We start from the raw sequence: 10,522 nt of genomic DNA, 5'->3' as shown, positions 1-10,522 counted from the left end.
TCAGTTATAACTAAATTTAGACTGGAATAGAATAAAAGTTTACCTAATGATTAATCTGGTTTTATTTACTTTAAAATGAGAAAATTTAGAAAATATTTAAGGTTTGACTGTCCAACTACGAAATTCCCGTTTAAGAATAGCATACAATTTTTGCAAAATTTTAGAGGTAAAACTGTATTTATTTCCTCCAATTACTCGTATTCTGACCAAACTTTCAACATTCTGAATGTTTTAAAAAAACTTTTGGAGCCGGTTCCATTTTTCGACGAATATTAATTGATATAAACCCCATAGTGACTTTTTGTTTCATTTGCGATCTTAAATTCCAAATTCAGACTCGATTAATCGAAAAAGCAAGCTGAAATCATAAATAAATTGAACCGTAAAATCGGCTCCAAATGTGATGTAGATTCACCAGTTTTCTGCATCAACTACAAGTTTCCAAACACTGTGTATTATTTTATTGATTATTGTGAATACGAGGAAATTTGCTCATGATGAAATTTGGAGCCAAATATGATTTTATTTTCCTGTTAATTCTAAAAAATCGTAATTTTGCTAATTTTATGACGCCAGGTCATACACACCACATATCTGTCTGATTTATGCCAATGTTTTTCATTGGTTTGCTTTGCAGAAACCCAATTAAATTTTAATTTTAATAAACAATATTTTTGAGTAAGTACTTTCAAAATATCTGTTTTTTTAACTACTGGACCTTTAGCTTTAGTATGGTTTTAGTTCTTACACATATAACCTAGTAAAATTAATAATAATAATGTTATTGTAAATTTAGGCTTATTAGATCAGTCAAAGAATTTATACATAAAAATGCAACAACCAGTCATTATAAATGCATTTAGAATTACGTAAGATTTTTAAAATATTTATATTGAGTGTATCAGTAGGATTTATAGGCTTAATGAGAAGCTCTACCAAGCCGAATCATCTGATATGAAAATATCTGGAGTCGGTGAATTATTTTCAAATTTGATCTCTGGTGATTTGACGTGTTGTTCTTGTATTGTTTTGTATTTATTATGCTTATACAGGGTGTCCGGAAACTCGTAGTACAAGCGGGAAACTGGTGAATCTACATCACATTTGGAGTCAATTTGAGCTTTCGTTATCGAGTAAATCGAGTTTGAAGTTGATTTTTTTTTTTTTTTTAATCAAATTCTTATAAATTATTACTGATGATCAAAGTACCCAACTAATTAAAACTATTTGAAAGTAAAACAAATGAAGAAACTCGGATTTGAAGCATTATTTTGAAATCACCCTTCATTTAACCCGGTGTAATCATAAAATATTTTTGCTCTGCAGGGTTAAAATATCTGTTATTCAACCCTAAACACCAAAAAAAACTTTAACCCTAAAATAGCCGAAAAATATTTTTTTTTGGTTTTTTTTTTTTTTTTTGAAAATGCTCAAATCAAAAAACTTTATGTTTTTTTGGGTTCCCCATGTGATGTAGATTCTCCAGTTTCCCGCTTGTACTACGAGTTTCCGGACACCGTGTATAATGCACTTGCATAATGTGGATTGACTAGATAATCATTTGTGGAAAAGTGTGTGTAAGGGTTTAGTTTTTCCTGTTGGGAAGATTTAACCCTGACATAAAGTCGGAAAAAAATTGCAATAAACTCAAAAGTTACTTTTCATTACAATATAGTATTTAATCGTAAAATTACTGAATGAAAAATTTAAAACAATAGCGGTTTAACAATGGCGAACAACAATGGTGTTAAATAACAGCAAAACAACTCAAAATTGTAAACGTGTGGTTGATTAAAAAAGCTTTGTATTAAAAATACCTTTACAAATTAACCCCTAAATATTATAAATTCCCGCATTTTGCAAAGTTTCCACCCTTGGTCCAGCCGGCTGGGTACAATATTGATAACTGGCCTAATTAGTTGGTCGGGAGGGTGGACTCCGTGGGTAGTAAAGTGGGTATTGTAGGAGGTAGTGTGTAGAAGTGTAATAGATGGTAGAGTGAAGTAGGTAGATGGTAGTGGTGGAGGGAAGTGTGTAGATCAGGGGTATCAAACTCATTCTTATACAGTAACATTTTGGATACGATAAAAAAATACTTAAAAATCTTTAAAGACAATATTAACTACTCTCAAACAAAAAAATGTGAAATAATAAAAGATTCAGTCACATCTAGGAAGTGAAAAGATCCTGAATTCAATTCCGATATGCGACCGATTTTTTTCTTTTTTTTTCCATTTCAAATTTTTCTTTTATTAGTCGTTAATATAATAATAATATAATAATATTAATAGATTAAGATTAATAGTTATTGTGATAAAATTTAACAATTTTTTTTTTAATATTATTTAAAAAATAAAATAAACATTCATCGTAAACGGTAGACGAGAGTAGATAAGTCAATAGATGTCGCACAATAAAACGAAAATGGATATATTTATCCAAGACACTATCCAGATTGCATTTAGTTTAGGTAGAATTTTGCAATCATACATAAATATAGCATCCAATAAAAATAAGATGATGTTGGTAACTCTTAGTCGAAATATGGCGGATAATTTAATTTATAGAATTAGACGTCATGACGTTTTCACCGTAATAACTGCAACAGTGTCCAATATTGTCTGTGTATATATTATCTACTTTTTTTCAAGTGAGGTTGCGGTCAGCTCCTAGATGCCTTGCGGGCAATTGCGGCTCGCTCTCATATTAAAAAAATGGCCTTTTAGATTTTATTGTAGCTGAAAACGATTGTTTATTTTTTTTCGAAAATTCATTTTTTTAATGAAGATTTTCAGGAAATATCAGTTTAACCGTGATTTCCTGAAAATCACTGTCAGCCACTGCATGCGGTTTGATATTCCGCGGACCGAACTTTAACACCCCTGATGGTAGGGTAGGTCGGTAACACCGAACCGCAAGTAAGGGTTGCCCCACCCGAGGTTTATGGGATATTATAAAACGCTCAGGCCGCGAGTTCACCCCTATTGAGTCCGGCGCTCGATTATGATTATTCCTGATTTACGGCCAACAATTAAAGCGTAATTACGTCTGTAATTAACAAAGATCATTTTCAATTTGGTTTCGGGCGAAGGTCGTTTTAAATTTCTTACTTGGTGTTAAATGCGGGATGGTTTTATGTCGCCTTATCAGAGGAGAGTAACGCATATTATAACGGACTTAAAATAAAATAATTTTTAATGAACTTCTTCGTTCTAGTCACAGACATAGGAATTAATAGACGAGAAGATAATGGCGAGGGGTAAAATCAACTGTTGAAGAACGAAGGGGGTTAAGCTGGCTGTGATTCGTCAATAAATCAATCTGACAGTAAATAGGCATCTCGCATTATAATATCACCATTTGATTCTTAAAAGTAAAATCTGCTTTTGAATGAATAGACATTTTTACATGGGAGCGCAAATTACTCGCCACGTTATGAACTAATTTGCGAAGTCCAAATTCTTCAAAGTAAATTTCTTCTGTTTGCAGAGTCGTAGTTAGTTTCAGAGTATTTAGTTAAGACACTTTTACAAATTTTCATAATTTACTTACCCCAGTAAACAACGATGAGCAAACTTGAGAATCGCTACATTGTGATGTGATAGTATATGTTTCTAAAACTGATTCATATAATGTGTGAATAAGCTTAAAATAAAGTAAAATAATGCTTACTTATGAATGTAATACGACAATTGGGTTTATTCTCTTTTTCACGTCTATTTTTACAAGTTTTCATATCACAAGTCAACATTTTGCCGTGTTATTTCGTAAAATGAACCGATGATGCCTCGACCATAGTTTGCACAAGAATGATGACGTCACGTTTTCAAATTTCACTTGAGGCCATACGCGAGCCCAGCCGGCTCCAATGGAACCGGTATGGGGAGTGGGGATAATACGCTTTTAATCACTTAGGGCAGGTCTACTAATATTCATATGTCTATGGTTCTAGTGTATTTCTATTTTATTAGCTGTACCCCGCTACGCATTTCTGCGGCTCAGTCTCTCTATGCAAATAGAGAAACAATAGCGCGTAATTATTTTAAGTTCAAGAGATGGGGCTGTTTTCAAAAAACATGTTTTTACCTGTCACGGGTTTATATAATACAGATATTTAAAAACAAATGTATTTAAATACAACATTGTGTCAAAATTTCAAAGCAATCGGTGAAGGACTTTCCGAGAATTGAGATTTTGAACAAACGAATATTTACTTTTTTTATTTATATATATTTTGTACATTGCATTGTTTGATAAATATTAATATTTATAAAAAAAGTGTGAAAAATGTGTTTGTAGTTAGTTACTCCCAAAAATAGTTATAAAACGTGTAAGATTTGTAGAAAGCGTAATTGGAATACATATTCAAAATTGTCCTAGATATACATATAATCTTCTTATACTAAAATAAAGTAGCTATCCGCGTCTGTATTTTGGTGCGCTTAGTTCTTCTAAACTACGCAACAGATTTTGATAAGGTTTTCTCTATCATTTAGAAAAATTCTTCCGGAAGGTTTAGGCTTATTACGCAGACTAGCCAATCTAACGATACAATCATCACTGCTATGGTTGCCTGGATGGAGTCCCCCCTGAAGGCTCTCTGGACACGGGAGATGGTCAAATATCCATGGTCAACATTGTGATGAAAGGCTTTAAATCACAGTGAAAAAAAACAGATAAACCATAGCTGCAAAAAAATATGCAAATTATTTATGAAAACGGACATGCTAACGACATCTGGCGGAGAAAGAATTGATCCAGCTTGCTTGCAGTAGACACCTGTAATAGTTGAAATTAAATCTAGGTTCCGGGACGAAAGCAGAGAGGTCGTAAAATCGTCTAGGACGACTGGTACTTCCCCTTTCCCAGGCCTATAAATAAAAATTGAATTTTGTCAACCAATAGATCTGAACAAAGAGCTATAAAATTTTGAGTAACCAATCAGTGAACGAAGGGGGGTGTGTCTACGAAAGACAAAGGATTGAACCTTGGACCCGACATTAAAAAAGATAATTAATGGCTTCTTCTTTCCCACAGAAATTAGAGGTGAACGCACTTTAGGGTCAACATCGACTTTCAAGGTGACAAACTCCTGGAAATGTTTACAATAACTGAGACGTTTATGGGGTATCGAACCATTGAAATCGGGTGCTTGGAAGTCTTACAAGTTGTAAAGCGCACACACAAAAATGCAATGAAAAAAATTATAAACGTGATAGTATAAAAAAAGGACGGGAAAAGCGAAGGAAAATCACTGGCAGGATTTTCAACTGTAGTACAATTATTTATGATAGGAGGAGGGTGTCATGTTCGATAAAAATCGTACTAAAGAGAGGTGAGAGTTTTGGAAACAATGGAAATTAATCGTTATCAATTTAAGATGAAACGGACATATTGGTAAATCAATTTTGAATGAAAATCTCGCAAAAAAAATAGACATTTTAGAAAAGTGCGGCGACCGAATGGAAGGATAATACAGAGATTTTGGACTGCTACGAAGGTCCTAGGGACGTGAAAATCGAGTAGCAGAAGAAGACAGTAAAACTAAACATAATAGCGATAGATTAGATTCAGGAAAAGTAGACATTTTACATAATTATTAGGTTAGATATATATTAGAGTTACCCAATATTACGGAGGGATCGAAACAAGATAAAAGGTTGGCGGTCTCATGTATATTTTGAAGGATAAACAATCAAAATCCGAACATGATTTTTATTTACGTTAAGGTAATAAACGATTAGAAAAGCGATTAACTTTAACGTGGACCTTATGGAAGTATTTAGATTAGACAAAAGAGATTAAAATTAATAGGTTTGAAATTAAACTAAATTTACGAGTCTAGTACCAAAATTTTAAACATAAACAGATGTCAATGCATATGTTTTATGTGAATCCTGGTATGAGAAAGATAGAAAATTGGGCGGAGATTGGGTCAGGCAATAAAAATGACAGATATCCCAGAGTCTAATTAGGTATATCTCCCATGGAAGTGTGGAAAACTATATATTAATTAATAATAAATGAAGTATGAAATTTCCCAGCAGACTACACACATCGGGAAAAGTGGAGAAAAGATAAAAGGAAGGGTAAAGAACGGAGATAAAGAATAATCCAAGTGGAAAAAAGTGATACAATTCGAATTTATCCGTGAAATTAATAAATACGACTTGGAAAATGAGTAATTATAAGAGTTATGAGAAATGACATAAGAATCAAGAAGAATTTGTGCAAGAAAACGTCGCGGATAAAAATAAAATTCAAAGATAAAGGAAAAACTCAAATCTGCGTCATGGAGATAGAAAGTACGAGTGGAAATGGAAAAGCTCATATAAGTAACAATAAAATTAAGTAGAATTTAAACAAATCGAAATTCAAAAATGCGTAGTAAAGATTTCGACATGGATTTAAACAATTTTCGCACGAGATGCATAAAATTGAGATCTGTATATATGTTATTGAGGACGGACCTATCGCGAATTGAGAAAAAAAAGGAACGCAAAATCATGAGATTCTAACTACATTTTTGTATGAACAGAGGACAAAGGGAGCTTGGGCGATTAACACAGACTTACCTGATTCGGACCCTATCGACTTAGATTTGTGAGATGGAAACTGAACACCGCCTTGAGCCGGAAAGCAGAACATCTTATGGAACCACAATCGATATTGATGGGAGGGATGTTCGGATTTGCGAGTTGGTAAAAGATAGAATTGATTACCAAAGGAAATTCAGATACGTCTTTTGGAACCTGAGAGGGGTATAAAAGATGGAACTCATCAGTCAGGAGGCAGTCGCGCCGAGGGTTTGAAAAGTTGTTACGTGGCAGTACTACGTCTATTGGTAAAATTCTAGTGAAATAATCTAAGTTTTAAATTCTGAACAAGTCCCTGGACTTAGAAAGTTTTGTAAAAAGTCTTAAATTCAGTTTCTAAATTCTGAAAACCCCACCAGTGAAGTTTTGTTAAATCAGTTTAATTTGGTTAAACAGTGAAAATAAATATAATTTAAACTCAGTGCTTAAAAGTGTTAAGTGAAGTGCAAAAAGTGAATTGTGAATTAATTAAAAATTTAAAAATAATTATTTCATTCAAAGTGAAAACATTCAAATTAAATTTAAGAGTTTGTTATCGTTAATCTAAAGTGAACGTGATCGCGTATTGATATTTAAAAATAGATTATAATTTAACGTCAATTTGGTTAAAAAATAATAATAATAGTAATAAATACTCCATCTTAGGTTAAAAGAAACACAAAAACAAAAAAAAGGATTCGATAATAATAAACGTTTGAATCTTTGTTCTAAAATTAACAGTTAGAAAAAAAAATTAATTTATTAATAGTCGAGCAAATTAAAAGTTTGCACAATTTGGAATAAATTTTCTTATCAATTTATATAAAAAGAAATTTAGAATTAATAAATTGTTCAATTAAAATCCATCGTGCGTAAAGCGACAGTGTTAAAAGTGTTTGTCATTTTAACCGGAATTCTAAACATCAATCTACCATTTCGAAAAAAGTATTTTAAACAGCTATCATTCAAAAGCCTAAACTAGAAAAGTGTTATTGAATCAACGGGTTTTCTGAATTAGGATTTCGTTCGGAAGAAAAATTAAATATCAGCTAATTTATACGATTCAAGCGAGAATAAAATATTAAATAGGAATAAATAGTCGAAAAGATTTATTTTGAAATTAGTTGAAAAATACAATTAATTAGGTAGGATTTCTTCATCAAGGTTGTTGTGTACTACCCGACCGGAAATACCTTGACGTGGGTGAGTTTTCCTTTTATAAATAATTTTCAGGTCCCAGGAGACACAGAAGGGCTGTGAAGTGGAAGTATATCAATTGAATATTAAATTAAAACAACAAAACAAAGAATTACACATTAATATATGCATATTGTATATTTGTATATATATTTATCTATATAAAAGTAAAGTAAAATATTGTATATAAAGAATATATATATGAGTAATGTAATTATATATATGTATTTTATTTATTAATCGAAGCATCGAAATGGTAGCGATTTTTAATACCTACCCAAGGATATATCTATATTATTGAAAAGGAAAATATGTATTTATTAATATTCCAGACTATGTAGAATCATATATTTTATATTTATTTATTAATATATGTACTCTTAGTTAACATATTTTGATAATCGAGATATGTGTACTTATATATGTATATTTATTCTTCAATTAAACCTAGTAAATTTACTAAATTCGGGAAATGAAATAAATAGTTTAACTTCAATAAAGGATTTAAAAATATTTTAATAAATAGTGCGCAATAAAAGTAAAGAGGCACAAATGACTTCTAAGGAATTTTAAAATAAACAAATCTCACATTTAGGTTAGTGTGTCAGGAGATGTTTATATTATTTGTTTACAAATAAAGAGCTCACTGGAGAATTGGGTCAACCGCATAGTTTGGAAACGACCTTGGCCATAATTAGTTAGTCACAAAGGATTTTATTAATTACCCGAAACAGCTGGAAGATGCGTGTTCTCAAATACTTATCAATCACAAACGACAATTGAAAAATCACGGGTTAGCCAGATTTATATCGAAATATTACATGAAACATTTAAATATCATTGATTAGATAGTCGCATAGATTTTTATTAGTTATCTGAACCAGCTGGAAGCTGCGTGCGCTCAAATACCTATCAATCACAAACGACAATTGAAGAATCACGGGTTAGGAAGATTTATATCGAATAATTATACGAAACATTTGAATATTATTGATTGGGTGCTCATACAAAACCCCATCAGTTGCCTGAGATATTTGAGGGTCGAGTACTCTCTAATGTGGCAATCAACTACTTGAAACAATTGGAAAATCACGGGATAGGATGAACAAAAATTAATGTTGAACCCTGGAGGTAAAATTTAAAACAAATACAGTTCATCAATAGGAGGCAGTGGTCGCTCCTATAACAAGACCATTAACCAAATCCAATAGAGATGGCGATTCTCTTAAATAAAAACGTCAAAACCAAACAAACAAAAGCCTGGAGTTCGATAGCTCTCCAAAACAAACTATCAAATATGACCTTATTCTACTAGTATTTATTAGTATCACCTTATTAGTACGTATATATTCGGTTACCAGACCTAGGGCTTCGCAGAGTTCTTGGCGCGAGATCCGAGCTCGGGATGCGAGGTAGATAGCCTCGTATTGCGAGTTATAAGCCTTTCCCAAACTGTATGTATACATATATTTATTCGTATGTACTGTTTACTGGAGGATGCGGACCTGCATACAGCTTGCATTTTAGGTCTAATAGACCACTATCGCATCTTCTCTTAAACGTGGAATGAGGATTCACGACCCGTAAGTCCACACCAACCGTGAGTATATGATTGTATATAGGACGAAACCGGTTCGCCCTAAGTAAATTGTAGTCCAAGGAGGTGTCGGAATTTGGGGGTATCGGGACCCGGGGGGAAACTTGAATGCAGTACATGATGACGTGGAAGGCTTTTTGGGACACGATAACTTAGGTATCAATCAAGGAGCCGTGTCAAAGGATTGTGCAAATTTCTAGTCCACTCCCGATCATCTCGTTTACTTGATGGAGGATTGGAGCCAAATTATGCCAGCAAATGGGCTATTCCGAGTTCGTCAAATATGCAATTAACTAATTACATTAACCTACTAAATCAATCTTTACATGTACCTTATAGCAGCAGAATCATAAAGGAGTGGCGCCAGACAGACACAAGAGTTTACCAAAATCAAATTTACTAACAATTAACCATTTGAGTTATATTTAATTACCTGTCCAAATAAACATCTATAATATCTTTTATCAGCGTTTAACTACGACTTTGTTAGGGTGCAGGGAATCAGAATAATTACATTAGGAAAGTTAGCTCATTCAGGGAATTCATTTAAGTCTAGGTTTGCAATGGAAAGACCAATTAAATTGTGAAACTCAACACCTCGATCAGAACCAAGGGGGTTACCACAAAATGAAGGTAATTAAAATCCTATATCATAAATCAAAAAAATTACACAACGTTTGATGGAATTTAATTACAATATAAATACGGAAATATTTGCGTTCAAGTTCGTAAATAACGTATTAATTAGTTGAGTACATATGTCTATGAAGATATATAGTACAAGAGAGCTTTAAGTATCTTTCTGTAGATATCAAAGAAAAGGGTCCAATTTTCATGGAGGCTTATGTGTTGTAGGGGAGGAATTTTCCATCCCTGCGAACACATATGCCTTAGAGAAAAAATTAAATATCGGTCATAGCCAAGAGAGAAGAAAATTTTATATTGTTTTAAACAAATAAAAATAAAAGAAAATGGTGAAAAGGCGAAAACATTACAACTGGTGCCGTGACCAGGAGGTTCAGGTTTTATAAGTCTTTGAGAGAAAAAAAAACAAAGTTATTGGTCAACCTATTGCAAAAACGGAGAAAATAATAATAATAAATAGGACGAAATTAATTAAAGAGTTAACAAAAAGAAAAAAATTTTATCAGAA

Source organism: Hesperophylax consimilis, chromosome 24 (assembly GCF_061612785.1).
Source record: "Hesperophylax consimilis isolate HC1 chromosome 24, BYU_Hcon_1.0, whole genome shotgun sequence".
Lineage (NCBI taxonomy): Eukaryota > Metazoa > Arthropoda > Insecta > Trichoptera > Limnephilidae > Hesperophylax > Hesperophylax consimilis.
The sequence above is the reverse complement of the archived record's forward strand: the minus strand, read 5'-3'. Positions refer to the sequence as shown.